This window comes from Danio rerio, chromosome 6, assembly GCF_049306965.1.
Source record: "Danio rerio strain Tuebingen ecotype United States chromosome 6, GRCz12tu, whole genome shotgun sequence".
Lineage (NCBI taxonomy): Eukaryota > Metazoa > Chordata > Actinopteri > Cypriniformes > Danionidae > Danio > Danio rerio.
The window spans coordinates 11,969,992-11,982,764 of record NC_133181.1 but is presented as its reverse complement, the minus strand read 5'-3'; the positions used below and the strand labels follow the sequence as shown (position 1 = coordinate 11,982,764).

The following is a 12,773-nucleotide window of genomic DNA, read 5'->3' as shown; positions in this document are numbered from 1 at the left end:
TCCACATGTTTGAAATTTTCTGAAGTCTTTATAGTTAACATGAGATTCCTGCTTTTTTGAAAAAAAAAAAAAAAAAAAAAAAATATATATATATATATATATATATATATATATATATATATATATATATATATACACATTAATAACATTAATGCACATCAGTAACTCACTAGTAACCTTTTTAAATGTATATCCCTGTAAGTAAACATCGTAAACAATTAGAAATCTGCCGACCGCAATAATCAAACCCTTGGAAACAACTGTGGTTGGAACCAAAGTTCACAGGACTGTGTTCTCTGGAGTCCCCTCAAGCAGTGGACTTTCTCTCTTTTCTTTCGATTGCTTGCCGCCGAACCACATCATGGCTCATTACCATAAAGTTGACTTGATTTCAACTTTCCTCGACGCCCACACCAGTAAAGATGCACCATGCCGTTCCTCGCCACATATCGCGCAGGCTCCTAAAATGAATGATTTCCAGCTAATGACTTTGATGCTCTCGCTGCTTTCGGTGTGAATGCACAGTTATGCAAAAAGGCGTTTTTCACGTCATGACACAAATTAATTTCAATCAAGGGCCCTGTCCTCTCCCAGGTCCTTGGCTTAATGTGTTTGCTTTGGGACAATATGAAGGAGTTGTGTGGAACTCAGCATTTTTATTTATTTTTTTTACTGTTGACTGAACTAAAGAATGCTGGGGAAAAACAGCCATTGACTTTCATAGTATTTTTTGTTTCTAATATGGGTGTCAGTGGCTTGTTTTGCTTTTAACAGAAGAAAGAGATTCAGTTTAGAACCACCCGAGTGTGAGTAAATGATGAGGAAATGTTTATTTTGGGGTGAAGTTTGTTTTCTTGGGTCATCACTCATTGTTATCTCTCCTGAAGTAAAACTAAATAAAAATCAAAAGCAAGACACACTTAATAAGCTACAATTTTTAAATTCAATAAAGATGATAAATGAGTACCACAATTTATCTTTTGCCATTTGGACTTTAATGGGCGTATGAATGCTCTCTCAAAAATGTGCTTAAGAAACGTGAACGTGGGTTCTGGTTCTTGTGCTAATACATCTGCATTATTTTAAACCATGGAGTGCGTAGTTGGTAATTTAAGGCCGTAGCAGGGGCTTTCCATACAACGTCACTTCTATTACTTATTTGGGTGCTCGTGTTTTGTCTTTCTTGTGTGCCCTTCAGAGTAGCTGCTATGACAAGCAGGTGGTTTCTTTATATTCATGGTCACTTTTGACCATATATTTACAGTTTACTACAGTTATAGCAAGATTAAAACATGAACGAACATTAGACATGAACATCTATCTATCTATCTATCGATCGATCGATAGATCGGTCGGTCGGTCTGTCTGTCTGTCTATCTGTCTGTCTATCTATGGTCACTTTTTTTCTCAAATGCATACTTAGACTTTTGTTTGCAGCTAATAGAAAATAGATAGATAATAAAAACTAGTAATGTTAAAACAATAGTAAAATAAGTAAACAAAATAGTAAAATAAGTAATAGAAAGTATAACGTAAAAAAGTGATTGGTTACTTGTAAACGAAGAGTAAAAAAAGTGAGTAAACTAGTACTGTTAAGCTGACTAAACATTATAATTATGTGCATAGTTCATTTATTAACAATTTGAAGGCAGATTTACTCAATTTACTCACTGAAGTAAAGTCAACAAGTCACCTTTTTACAGTGGGATTATATGATAAGCACTTGCAAAAACATACATCCTGTCCCCTCCCCCTTCTCGCTCTGAACAATCCCCTTCAACATGCGTGTGTGTGTGTATTCAAGTGACGATTGTAAATAGACATTTGAGAAGCATGAATCTTTTTAAAATAAACTTTTAATTTTCAATACAGACATTTATATATACGCAGATAGATTTGGCTCAAATTAATTTCATTATAAATATGCTGCTATAAGATACAAAAATTTCTTGTTTTGCTTTTCAAACTGAGAGTGATTTCAGGTTTAAACGTTGGAGGCTAATTTATTGATAACAGATTAGCTTTAAAAAATATATTGACAATAATACATGGGCTAATTTACCATTTTGGAAGTATTACAAGCAATGCGCGTTATAAATAAATAAATGAATGTTATACCAAGATTAAAACATGAATGAACATCTATCTGTCTGTCTGTTTTAGTTATATTTTTAAGAAGCATAATTAGTTGACAGTTGTGGTTTGTGCATATAAATTTTTTTAAACCATCCATTATTTTTTGTTTTATCATTCCATTAAAGCAGTGATAACATTTACAATAATTTATTTCATATAATAGTGTTCATATTAATTATACTAATTAGGTTTTTTTCACAGTAACGTGCCCAATACTGGTCAATACTTATCCTGCTGTTATGACTAACTCATAAGTATGAACTTCCCACTATAACCTTAAGCAAATGTCATGCTCAAAACCATTTAAATCACAATTAAATTTTTTACTTCCTATACAGTATTTCGCATACTGTTGATATACATCTCATACATCTAGCATTTTTGCAAGGTCTCATTGTTTTAAATTCATTCCTACAGTAGTTGGAAATATTTTTTTATTCATTCTTAAGTTTTGTCACCTAAATATACATTTATTTTTAAGAAAAATGGCAGTTTACTTGTTTAAAAGCCACTACTATAGGATTTATATGTATGCCTTTTGATGGCTATATATTTTTAATTATTATACATTTTATTAAAAAGTGTATGTATTGATTAATTACAAAATCTTCAGGAACACTGTTACTGGAAATTACAAAAAGTCTGAACTGGTCAAAAGCAAAACATACGAGAACTGAAGGCCTTCAACTGGCTGGCATTTTAAATAGGTCAAGTGTGTTTAATAAAGAAGTGCTCAAGCATCATTATAAACACACCAAGACCAATGCGCTGAGACATAGATTTACCACAGACATACTTATGCAATGTAATACATACACATTTTCGCACACAAAATCGTCCTCGCATAGACACCCAGACATTCTCACACACAAGTTTGTATTACTAGACTGACACAAGTTAAACAGACAGTCAGACTGATATTATGTCTGTCTCTTTTGAAGCTCTCCGTAGTCTGTTATGAAGTAACATTAGTCCAACAGAAACCTTGGAAAAGGCTTGTACCTTGGTGGAAAGTTTTAGGTCGACCTCAGTCCAGGAGCTTCTGCAGAGAGACATGGAAAAAACGATGGATGGACAAACCTGCCCACAAGCGCTCCCTGCGGCCAGTCGTGTGTGTGAGCAAAACTGTATTGTGTTATTCTTCAAGGTGAGAATACTGTATATTATTTTGTAGGCAGCACCATATTTAGCGCTATTCTACTTAAAGGGACAGTACAGCAAAAAACTGAAAATTCTGTCATGTTCTGAATATGTTTTAAAGAATGCTGGAAACTGCTAACCATTGACTTTCATATTATTCTTTTCCTATTATGTTTGTCAATGGTTACCAGTTTTCAGCTTTCTTTAAAAACTCTTCTTCCGTGTTCAACAGAATAAAGACATTCATAAAGGTTTGGAATCACTTGAGAAGTAAATAGTGATCAAGTTTTGATTTTTGAGTAAACTATCCCTTTAAATCTATTAAAACATAAGATAATTTTTCTAGCCTATAGTTGCCAACATAGAAATCTAATATATGGCAATATATGCAAATGACATATATGACATACAAGTTCACATTTGGATTTCACATATATAAAATATGTCATATATGCAACATATATTTCGAAATTCTACAAAAATAGCCGTTTAATTTTTACCCCCTTTGGAATTGCACATAAATCGGGGAAAATAAGTATTAAACACGTCACCATTTTTTTCAGAAAATATATTCCTAAAGGTGCAATTGACTTTAAATTCTTCCCGGATGTAGGTAACAGCCAACAAAATCCATACTGTGTATGCAAAGAAAATATATCTATTTAGTTTGCAAATTATGTAATGCGTAATAAAATGAAATGATGCAGGAAAAAAATATTGAACACATGAAGAAACAGAGGTGTATAATGGCAGTGAAAGCCCAGACAGCAGCTGAAATCTCTCAGTAGTTCTTCCAACCCAGGCTCATTCTGATACATACATACCTCTATATACATTTCTGGAGAGAGCAAAATACATGCCATGAGGTGTGTTTTTTGCAGTTTTTGTTTTCACGAATTCACCAGAGACCGATATGTATGCTTTTTCAGATCTCAAATATCTCTTGTAAGTGGCATTCACGCCTGCTGTTCTCACAAAAATCCACTAGAGGCTGCTGTCGACGGACTGATTTACTGACTGACCAACTGACCAATCCCCCCACCATCCCCCTTCCCTAAACCCAACCAATAGTATTATAAAAAGCACAGATTTCCCCGCCCACCTACTTCGCTAAACCCAACCGACAGTGTTTTGTAAAGCAATCCAAAAAAAAAAAGCCGCCTGATTTTTACCACGTTTTCAGATTTTACCACATACTCACCCTGTTATTTACATTGTTTATTTTATTTATATTTTATTTTACCTGTTTTTTGAACCGTTCTTCACCGGACTCGAACACCTTTGTTGTGGTCAACTCCCCTCTTCGTCTCAAGCCCGCAGACGTACATGTCAAGCTACTGGACAAACTGGTAACAGTGGGAAAGCCGTCCATACTAAGGTAAGCAGTCAGCTGGTAAGTGAGAAAAGGAACAGTGTCATACCACTCTGTAGCGTTCATTTTAAAGATGAAAAGCAGTCATACATATCTCTGGCTATATAATTTGCAATCTCCAGAAATGTATATAGGGCTACGTTTTCAGAATGAGCCTATGTTGAGTTCTTCAGCAACCATCTGCCCTTCCTCATTGTATAAATAAATATTCGCTGCCTCAGTCAAACATCTACATTGTCAGGAAGATGAAGATGAAGCCAGGATGGACATTTCAGCAAGACACAGATCCAAACCACAGCCAAGGAAACTCTCAAATGCTTTCAGAAAACAAAGAGCTGTGGAATGGCCCAGCCAATGACCTTACTTGAATCCAATAGAAAATACAAATTAAAGCTCAGATTTGATAGACGAGACTCACAGAACCATGAACAGAACTCACACCTGAGCAATTCATGTGACATCATTCTCCATATTAGAGGCATCTTTAAGCTGCAATCACAAAAAAAGCCATTTATAGAAAATATGAAATATGTTTCAGTAGTTCAGTACTTTCTCCTTGAGTCTTTTCATTGTTACAACATTGTTTTATTTTTATGTTTGCATTGTAATGTAATGTAATGTGTATTTATATAGCACATTTATTGTGTATGGCATACACCCAAAGCGCTTCACAATCATGAGGGGGGTCTCTCCACACCACCACCAGTGTGCAGCATCTACTTGGATGATGCGACTGCAGCCACAGGACAATGGCGCCAGTGCGCTCACCACACACCAGCTATTGGTGGAGTAGAGAGACAGCGATAGAGCCAATTCGGTGGATGAGGATGATTGGGTGGCCATGATCGATAAGGGCCGAAAGAGGGACTTTGGCCAGGACACCAGTGTTACATTCCTACTCTTTACGAGAAGTGCCATGGGATTTTTAATGACCACAGAGAGTCAGGACCTCGGTTTGACGTCTTTTCCAAAAGACGACGCCCATTGACAGTATAGTGTCCCCTTCACTATACTGGGGCATTAGGACTCACAAAGACCTAGTTTTCCCATGTGGTCTACCATCCAGGTACTGACCAGGCTCAGCCCTACTTAGCTTCAGTGAGTAACCGCTCTTGGGCTGCAGGGTGATATGGCTGTGGCTGTTTGTATTGTTTGGGTTTTTACTAAAATCTGGTTCAATACCAAGTCAACAGCTGCTTTAGAAATATTACTTCCAGGAAAAAACATGATGTGTTCAATGCTTATTGTCCCCGCTGTATATACTATTTATTATATTTACACATTTTTAAATGAAACGGTTAAAGAAAAATAAATAAAATGGTCATTTTTGCAATATGTTATATTTATTGCTGCTGGATGGGCCATTGGCGATTATTCCGCTAGGATGACCTCTGATAAATCAGGGACCGAAAGTGAGTGAGTGTTATATATATATACAATTTTATGTATGTAAAATCCAGAAATGAACTTATATTTCATGTATTTCTATTTATCAGATCTCTATATGGATGCAAACATTGATTTTACAAAGTATAGGATCCTCAAGTCAATGACCCAGGGCCTGTAAATTATACTCAGTACCGGTGAAGCCTCTGACAGGAGTTTTAAAGAAAGTGATAATATAGCAGCAGGAAGCCTCACACTGCTCATGGCGTCAATGACTTAGAGGAAGACAGATATAATCAGCGCTGGTTTGCTGGTTGCCAATTTTACCTCTTGGCTTTGACTACTTATAGTGAAGCTCACAACTCAGAAAGAAATGGTGCAAAATTACCAAACTCAAAGTGGAATGTCAAACAGGCAGAATGCTCATATTTTTTGGTGAACTATCACTTTGCAAAACAACGATAAATCATTTTTAAACAGTCTGAGAGCTGCTCTCATGTATAAATGTTTAAAAAATTTGCACAATTTTTCAGATGCACTTTCGGCGCTTAGTTTTCAGTGGCCAGACCACCTATAGAAAAGCCAAAATAACAAAAACATAGCATTATACTGTCAGAACTACTAAACAGAGGGAGATGAATTGATGCATTCTTCCCGGTCAACCATAAATCCACCAATGGTTTGGCAAACCGGCATCGAACAACAATGACCATCTCATTCAGCCTGCAGTTTGAGAAAAGCACTTCTGGCAGTAAATGAGCCGTAAACGTCATGAAAAGAGAAAATGTCGCATCGCTCTATTGCACGATAAAGCTGTTGCCGAAGAGCCTATTTAAGGTAGATGGTGGCTCAGAGAGAACAAACAACTGTCGGTGTTTCCCCATCTAAAATACTCCAATCAGCATGACTGCCCACTTTTGTTTTTGTTAATCAAATCCAGACAGCTAAATAACAGTCTTACAACCAAACAAGTCAAAGTGGCATTATCTTTTTTATGCTGTGGGGTGGGGCGAAACTGTTTCCCACAGCTGAATTGCGTGCATCAAAGGTAGACAACATTCAGGGTTGTGCATCAAGAGTGCTCTCCGCCAGGACATACACTTCATTATGACTGTTTAGTGGATAACTGGTCTGTGGTGTCGAGTGGGACGCTAAAAATAGGCAGGATACTAAAATAAATACAGACAGACGTCACTTCGTAGAATAAGTCAAAGAATTGGAGAAAATTCCTGAATGTACAGGAATGGACCCATGTGACTTTTTTTTTTACCAAAGTATACTGTATGCACAACTTTACAAAAGCATTTTACATTTGTAAAAGTATTTTGATTAGACCTTTACAAACTACAAAATATCCCACAGGGTATTCAGAGGGGACAAAAATGTTAAATGTATTTTTAAAAATTTATATTTAGCAACACATTTAGATTGATTAAAATAAATAAGCTACAGTTTGAGGAAATATAAGTCTCTAAAACTATATATATATATATATATATATATATATATATATATATATATATATATATATATATATATATATATATATATATATATATACACACACACGTGTATATATATAGTAAATTTGAGGATCTGATGACTAAAACGTTCAGAATAAAAGTTGATAAGAGAATAAGAGTTAATAAGAAAATTTCTGTCACTTCTGTGCAATTTATTATGCACTTGATGTTTTAAAATCAGTTGCATGCTGCATGAGTGTATTTTGGCTATTTAATCAAAAATGTTCTAGTTATGCTATAAAAATCATTCAAATGTTATTTACAGATCATATTTATAAAGATAATTAGTAAATTTCCTCATTTTAATAAATCAAAATTCAATTTTTGTTATTAATTTGCATTGTTAAGACACTATTTTGACAATTTTCAAAGGCAATTTTCTCAATATTTACATTTTTGTTTAACTCTCAGATTCCAGATTTTCAAATAGTATGACAATGATAATGACAAACCATAAATTAATGCAAATACCATTTGGTCAGCTTTCAGTTGAAATTGAAAACTTAAAACTTAAAAATGAAAAAGAAAAAAAAAATGGACACCTCTGGTATTGTGGTCCTTGGTCAATATTAAGATGATTTCCAAAGGAACATGTTAAAAACTACACTGTAAAAATGCTGGGATTTTCACAAAATTTCTTCATGCCATCACAACAGAAATAGATTAATTCAATTATTTTCCTTCGACCAACTTATCCAGCATATGTTTTACACAGCAGATGCCTTTCCAGCAGCAACCCAGTATTAGGAAACATCCATACACACTCATTCGCACACACGCCAATTTAGTTTAATTCAACTTTACCGCATGTCTTTGGACTGTGGTGGAAACCGGAGCACCTGGTGGAAACCCACATGAACACGGGGAGAAAATGCCAACTCCACACAGAAATGCTAACTGACCCAGCCGAGACTTGAACCAGTGACCTTCATGCTGTAAGATGACAGTGCTAACCACTAAGCCACCGTGTCTTCACAAATATATTGTTATAACTTAATTTTTGTGTTACAGATTCAAGTGGATTAAACATAAAACAATTAAGTTGTCCTAAACAACCCTTTACCCCTACCCCTTGTTTTACACGTTCACATGAAGGGGTAGGGGTGTCCCAATTCTCTTTAGCTTAAAGTGTAGGACTAAGCGGAAGGGCTAGATACCCCTCGAAAGGGATAATCCGGGTGCAGCTATGCTGCACTTGTGGCTGGTGTATTCTGGGAAATTTTCTTACCCCTTGGTTTCGAGTGTGGTCCTGAAATATCTCTGCTTGAAGGGGTATCTATCCCTTCCCCTTAGCCCAACGCTTCAAGCTAAAAAGAATTGGGACAGCCCTACCCCTTCATGTGAACGCGCAAAATGAAGGGTAGGGGTAAGGGCTAAGCAGTAGAATTGCGATTGGGCATCTGTTTCAAGGGCCAAGAGGAAGGGGTAGGATAGGTTTAGTGGTACAAAGATAGACTTGGGCCTTATTTAAAAAAAATACTTTTAATATTTTTATAAATATAAACAATTTTATAAATTCAAATTTATCATCTCAGCATTTGCTGTATGATGGAGCTTATTAGTGGAACAAGAAGTCAAAGCAATGTAAAAAAAAAAAAAATTGGACTGTTGCCACTTTTAGCCAAAAAGAGTCTGTTAAGCTGGTACAAATCAGAGACCAGAGCTTCTGTCTCTATGCCAGTTTGGCAGAAATAATGCCAGAGTGCTGGTAAACCAGTCAAACTCTACAGCATTTCATTAGACCCCTCTCTTTCTCTCCCTCTCTCTTTACTCTGGAGCAAAACCAGTCTGGAGAAAATAATGGTGTCATTTTCAACCCACTCTCTCTAGTGCAGATAAATATAGCTCTGGCCGCAGAGGTGCCAAACCCATTAAGTCGCAGCTTTTGGTAGGAAGTAAGAAAATATCTTTTTTTTTTAAAGAACCATCATAAAGTCTGTGGCAAAAAGCCAAGGAGTGGTAAATCCAGATGTGTCAGCCTACGCATGCAATTACGACTTTTGTTGTTTTCTGCCATGCTCCTTCCTTCCTGCTACAGTATGTCTTATGATTCAGTCGCGATCAAATGTCTGACTAAAATGTGCTGTCAAGGTTGTCTTGACGCATCTGTCGTCTACACACATCTCACAGGTTTCCGCTAGCCTTTCGGTTTCTGAGGCATCAGTTACCAGAAGTCGATTATGAGTCGAGGCTTTAATAAAACTGTCAGTGTAGTTTATAATTTGGGAACAAATGGGTCAAAAGGGGGTTTCGAAATCACAATTACGACATAATAATGGCCATAGTATCATAATAGTCATAATCCATTAAGATGTCAGTGTAACAATCATTTATAAACCAAAAAAGTCACGAGGAATATTCTGCTTTGATCATGTGTGTTCTGTGCCTGAACGTCTTTCTTTGTTTTGGTCATTTAACCAATATCAGTTTAGCCAATTTAATTTCAGCACCCTGGGTTGCCTTGGTGGAAACAGTGTATTTCATTCATTCAGTCAGGAAGACTCTCAAAGCATGCATCCGCTGTAATTATTAGGAACGCAAACATTAGGTGAGCAGGTTACATTGTAACCTTGCGTCCTAACAACAGATTGTAAAAATAGTGCACTCACTGCACTCCAACAAAATAGTAGGGTTTATAATTTAATTAATTCATATTAAACCTCTTTTAAATTATTAAATGTACATGCTGAATCACTCATATGTTTTGTCCTGCATTGAGTCACAGTTCTAAAGTTTAATTTCAAATGGTTCATTTTCTTTTAAAGATCTGAGGTGAACTATCTGCTGCTGCTTTTAGTAGTATGCCAATAAATATCATGTAAAATGGCATTCAAACTCACATTGTTAGTATTCACCACAAAATAAAACACATGAGGTGTACCTGAGATGATAATTTTTCTGTTGTTCAGCTGTAAGAAATAGAAACCGTTTCTAATATATTGATTCGAGGTGTTGATTAGGACAAAACCTCCTTTTAGTATGGAAAATATTCCTTCTATCACATGCCGTTGCTTTTATTTAGAAATTGATTGAAACCAGCCTTAAATCAGCCTTTAGGTTTGATAGTCAGGCATGCTCCTGTTTATGTTGTCAATCTGGCAACCTGTGCTTGTGTTTGTTTTGATCCAGGACTGCAATACCTAGTTCAACCACTGGGTGTCAAACTTACATAATGTGCCTTTAAATTATTAACTGATTTAAATTGGGAGTGAAACCTGTCGCCTTAAAATGATTAAATAAATTAACTAGTGCATAATTGAATATTAAAAATTAAGTCAACTTAGGTTTCAGGCGAAGCAGTGACGTACTGTAGTAGGTAGTGCTGTCGCCTCACAGCAAGAAGGTCGCTAGTTCGAGCCTTGGCTCAGTTGGCGTTTCTGTGTGGAGTTTGCATGTTCTCCCTGCGTTCACGTGGGTTTCCTTCAGGTGCTCCGGTTTCCCCCACAGTCCAAAGACATGCAGTACAAGTGAATTGGGTAGGCTAAATTGTCCCTATGAGTGTGTGTGTGTGTGTGTGTGAATGTTTGTGTGGATGTTTCCCAGAGATGGGTTGTGGCTGGAAGGGCATCCGCTGCGTAAAAACTTGCTGGATAAGTTGGCGATTCATTCCGCGGTGGTGACCCCGGATTAATAAAGGGACTAAGACGACAAGAATATGAATGAATGAATTTCAGCACCCTGGGTTGCCTTGGTGGAAACAACGTATTTCATTCATTCAGTCAGGAAGACTCTCAAAGCATGCATCCGTTGTAAATATTACGTTACCATTCCAAGAAGTGTGCAAACTGAGGGACATTTAAACACAAGGATAATTAGTTTAAATAGCAAGCAGGTATGTGTTGCTTAATGAACAGTCATAGCAACTGAGGATCAAACAAAAACACACAACAAAGGAAACAGGAAACATTGAGGAAACTAATTTGAAGAAAAAGAATATATTCAAGAGAATCAATAAATTAATGTTATTCTAAATGTGCTACTGTCTTTTAAATCAACCAATTGTTAACCATTAAATAAAAAATACAACATTATTACTTATATTAATGCACGTTAGAATAGCTGTTGTTTAAATGTTCACAATTTACCTGAAACTGAATGGTGTAATGAATTAAATATTATATTTATATTTTAAAAAGTTGAAAAATTAGATATTTACTGTTTATATATTTAAAATAGTTTTTTTAATACATGGAATGGGATGTCTCTGAATTTTATTTATAGCACTATCAATACAAATAAATTGTCTAAAAAACAATGAAGGAAAATGCATTTGGATAATATTGTTATCAGGCATACACTAAAATATCCGTAGATTAGCAGATTTACATATTTTGTGATTCCCACTTTATTTTCCCCCATTTATTTATGTTTTTGAGTTGCATTATAGGACCTTGATCTTTCTTCAAACAACTATTAACCTTGAAAAATAAAAATAAAAATCGACTTTTATGAACATTTTAGTTTAAAGTGATATATTATCTGTGTTAGTGTTGTATGTTACAGTACAACAACCTTTAATAAACATAGACAAAATCTTTCTGATAGCATTGCTGGCTTTGAAAACAGCTGGAAACCCTTTTTTAATTATCTGTCAAATGTCAAGGATAACAGTTTAAAGGTATGACCCTGTCATTGTTTGCAAGATCACCACATTGCCTGTGCCCACTGTCCTAGAAATATACAGTTTATTTTAATTTTTTCCCCAATTTCTGTTTAACAGAGAGAAGATGTTTTTCAACACATTTTTTAAACATAATAGTTTTAATAACTCATCTCTAATAACTGATTTATTTTATCTTTGCCATGATGACAGTAAATAATATTTGACTAAATGTTTTTCAACACACTTCTAACACAGCTTAAAGTGACATTTAAAGGCTTAACTAGGTTAATTAGGTTAGGCAGGTTAGGGTAATTAGGCTAGTTTTTGTATAATGATGGTTTGTTCTGTAGACTATAGAAAAAAAATATATAGCTAAAAGGGTCTAATCATTTTGACCTTAAATGGCTTTTTAAAAATGTAAAACTGCTTTAATTCTGGCTGAAATAAAACAAATAAGACTTTCCTCAGAAGAAAAAATATTATCAGACATACTGTGAAAATGTCTTTGCTCTGTTAAACATTATTTGGGAAATATTAAAAGAAAATAAAAATTCAAAGGTGGGCGAATAATTCTGGCTTTAACTGTATGTGTAACATTGTTAGGCTATGTATA

General features: G+C 35.3%; 1 protein-coding gene across 1 annotated transcript in view; it reads right to left on the bottom strand.

The window, feature by feature from the left end:
* abcc6a (ATP-binding cassette, sub-family C (CFTR/MRP), member 6a) overlaps nt 1-12,773 on the bottom strand; it is a 58,797-nt gene that overhangs the window by 43,761 nt on the left and 2,263 nt on the right. The window lies entirely within an intron of this gene.